This window comes from Teleopsis dalmanni, chromosome 1 (assembly GCF_002237135.1).
Source record: "Teleopsis dalmanni isolate 2A chromosome 1, ASM223713v2, whole genome shotgun sequence".
NCBI lineage: Eukaryota > Metazoa > Arthropoda > Insecta > Diptera > Diopsidae > Teleopsis > Teleopsis dalmanni.
The window spans coordinates 223,588,405-223,592,892 of NC_051846.1; positions in this window are offsets into that span (position 1 = coordinate 223,588,405).

A 4,488-nucleotide genomic window follows, 5' to 3' on the forward strand; every position below is an offset into this window, starting at 1 on the left:
CTTGAGAGAATTTTAATTTTATTTTTAATTCATTAGCATAATTTTCAATATCATATATCGTTTGTTTATTTTTAATAATTTCGCATGGTAATGCACATAATTTTCCATATACTAATTTAAATGGAGTGTATTTTGTTGTTGTGTGTGGAGTCGAGTTGTAACTGTATACGTAGTAAGGAAGTAATTCGTCCCAATTGTTTATTGTTTTCATGGTCATCAAGTAGTCATTCAAAACTCTGTGGTTTCTTTCAACTGTTCCTAATATCTCATGGTGAAATGGTGTTGATGTTACTTTTTCTATCTTTAACAATTTACAAATGTTTTTTAGAAGTTCATTTGTGAATTCTGTGCCCTTGTCAGTTTTCATTTTTCTAAAACACCCGTACTTAAGTATGAATTTTTCTACAATTGCTTTCGCAGCATTGACAGCGTCTTTCGTTTCTAAAGGGATCGCTTCTACAAATTTTGTTAATTCACATTGAAGTGTTAAAATGTATCTATAATTGTTAGATGGTATTAATGGGCCTACAGTGTCTATTGTTATTACATCAAATGATGTGTTTGGTGTTTCGGTAATTTAGTATTCTTCTTTTTTGTGCCTAATTATTTTAACTCTTGCACATGTGTCACAGTTGTTGACAAAATTTTTTACCATTTTGTTCATGTTTTTCCAAAAAAATTTTTGTTTTAATTTATTTATGCATCTCTTAATTCCACAATGTCCTCCATGTAGAGATTTGTGATATTCTTTTATTAATCTGAGCATTTCTTTTGTATCTTCTATTCGTTTCGGTGGTGTATATATAATTATGTCTAAACTTTCTTTGAATTTTAATTCATTTTGCAGCTTATTAAATATTTCTTTCAGTTCTTGCAAGTTTATTTCATTTAATATTTCATCATTTTCTGCTAACGCTAGATTTGTAATTTTTAAGTTGTTCATTTTGAATAATAACTTCTTCAGAATCAATTTTATCTCTGATAATGATTTCTCGTTGTATTCGACAACTATTTTATTTGCTGCTATAATATTCATTGCACTTTTTTCATTGAACTTTTTATTTTTATGTTCAAGTGCTTTTCCACCTTTAATATATTTTGCACTATTTCTATTGAACTTTTTATTCTTGTGTTCAAGTGCTTTTTCTTCTTTTCCATCTGCAGAATGGTTTACCTTTTTAAATTTAAGTTTCTTTACAAATCTTACATCTGTTATTGATGTCGCGTCCCACATGTTAGCATTCAAGGTTTGCTTTTTACTTTCTTCTTTATGTGCTTTAATATTTTTGCTCATTGTTCTAGTTAATACATACATTTATATTTTTGGGTATCATTTCAATTAGTTGCTTTGAATCTAATTGAATCCTAGATAGTGCATCTGCATTCGTATTCATTTTCCCTTGTTTAAATATAATGTTGAAATTGTAATCCATTAAATCTATCCTAATCCTTGTCAGTTTTGAAGATGGGTTCTTGTGTGTAAAAAGACTAACTAGTGGTCTGTGATCAGTATATACCGTAAAATTTCGTCCATATAAGTATGGTCTGAAATAATTAATTCCCCAATGAATTGCAAGAAGTTCTTTCTCTATTACAGGCTTGTTTATTTCATGCTTGTTTAGAGTTTTACTAGCATAAGCTATTGGTTTATCATTTCCTATTTCTCCTTGTGACAAAACTGCTCCTAATGCATAATTAGAGGCATCTGTCGTTAATATAAAATTTTTCGAGAAATCTGGGTAGCTTAAGATTGGTGGTGAAATTAACTTTGTTCTTAAACTTTCAAAAGATTTATCACAGTCTTCCGACCAGCAGAATATTTGATTCTTCTTTAGTAAGTTATTGAGAGGTCTAGCTATTTCAGCAAAATCTTGTATAAACCTTCGATAATAATTGCACATGGCAACAAATCTTCGAACTTCATCAGAATTTCTAGGTTTCGGGTAATTTCGGATCACTTCATGTTTGCTTGGATCAATGCATACACCTTGCGCTGTTATTAAATGTTCAAGATATACAACTTCTGGTTGTAAAAAATTACATTTTTCAGGGTTTAATTTAAGATTATGTTCTTGTAGTCTACTAAATACTTTTATTAGATTTTCATTGTGATTTTTTAAATTTGAACCGAATATTATTATGTCATCTACATATAGAAATGCTGACGAATCCAAACCAGTTAATGCTAAAGTTAGCATTCTTTGAAAACTATTTGTTGAAATTTTTAAGCCAAAGGTAATCTTTTAAAATGAAAATGACCTGTATTGGTTGAGAACGCTGTTAAGTGTTTCAATTTATTATTAAGTGGAATCTGACGAAAACTACTAGTCATATCAAGTGTAGAAAAATATTTCGCTTTGCCTAATTTAGCTAGAACGTCTTCTAAACGAGTTAGTGGAAATTTATCATCTACTACTTTTTTATTAAGTTGTCTGAAATTTATTACTAGTCTCCATTTCTCTTGTCCATCTTTATTTTTTTTCGGAACTAATAAGATTGGTGAATTATAAGGACTTGTTGACGGTTTTACTATGTCTTCTTCTAGTAATTTATCTATCTGTTTATTCACTTCATGTAATTGCGTATTCGGAGTTCTGTAATTTTTTATGTAAACTGGTGTTTTATCTGTAGTTGATATATGCTGCTCATAAAAATTATTAATTGTTAGAGTTTCTCCTTCTAAATGAAATATTTCCTGGAAGTCTTCACAAATGTTTAATATCGAATTTTCTGCTTTTTGATCTAAACATGGGAGTTTCAATAACTTCTTTATTCTATCAAATCTATTAGCGTATAGGGACGCTCTGTTATAATTTAATATGTTATAATCTTCTAATTTTTTTATTTCTATTTTTGTATTTTTTATGACTACTGGTGTTTCTCTTGTATTTAATATTCGAATGTGTTTTATACCTATTCCTGGTATTACGGAATTAGCTATAAATACTCCTTTCATTATCTCTTTACCACAAATTATACTATCTTCATTTATATCTAATTTTATAGGTTGAACTACTTCTGCTCTAGGGGGCAGTGTTATATATGCCAAATTTTTTGTATTTATATTTATAGGTAAGATTATTTCATCTTCCTGATAAGGCATCGTTAATGTACATGTTTCATAATCTATCTTGCAGTTATGCTTTAATAAGAAATCTCTACCTAATATGCCGTCAGTTGGCAGATTGATATTGGGTTTAACGATATTGAATTCATGAGACATACTTTTCTCATCTAAAAAATAATTTTGTTTTTAATAATCCTTCTGTAGATATTCTACTATTACAAATGCCATTTAATTTGCAATTTTTCGTAGTATCTATTTTTAAATTTTTATTTTCTAATGAATCTCTCTTTAATATTGATATTTCGGCGCCCGTATCTATTAGTAAAGTAATAAACTTATTGCTAATTAAAGTTCTTATTGTTATACAGTTAAAAATGTTTTTTGCCGAAGTAAAATTTAATACTTTCGAATGTTCCTGTTGATATTTGAGTTTACGTTCCCCGGGGTATTGTGACTGGGGGTGTTCCCGTTTTTTTGTTGAAAATTATTGAAATTTCTTGTTTGACTATTGTAGTTGCTTCGTTGATTGCTGTACTTGTTTGCAAACCTCGTTGAGTCATTGTTTCCATGACTTTTGTCATTTCTTGATCTATATCCCTGGTTGTTTGATTTATAGTTAAAGTTTTTGTATGCATTTTGCATCAGACTTCTCTCTACTTCATCCTTCAACGAATCTGAGTAGAATTGCAAAGTACCGGTAAAGCTAGATAAACTTTTTATATTTCCATTAAATTCAGAAATTATTTTTGAAGCTGTTAACATGTCAAAATTAGCCATTTTATCAAGTTTTGATATTGTACTCTCGCTAATCTGCTCTGGTTTGTTTTTTAAATATTTATTTATTTCCTCTACTATTGTGTCAAACTTCGTTCTTACTAATTGTAACTGTTTTATGTCAGTATTTTCTTCTATTTCTAACCAAATTTGTTTTATATAATTCTTAGTTATCCTAATATATTTATCAGTATAAGTTCTTTTCGAATTTTTCTTTAGATTAGATAATATATATTTTAAATCTGTCAAATTCATTTAAAAATTTATCTAAATTTAAATATTTTTATTAATACATATAATAATATTATTATTGTTATAATTATTGCTATCAATATTATAGCAGTTGTTTCTATGTTTTTTATTATTAAAATATCGCTTCTACAATACATTATTTTTATACAAGTTTTTATTTATTTATTAAAAATTTTTTTTGTTTTTATAATACATATATATAGCATTATACATTAATATTTCTTAATGCTTGCTTTTTTATATAATTCTTAAAATGAGAATGTATTTTATTCAATAATAATATAACTAGTATAATGAATGTTAAATATATAATAGTGCTAGTGCTGTCAGTATTGATTGTTGTTACTGCTGCATTATTGTTGTTTATTACCTCCTCTTTGGTTTGAGTGCCACCC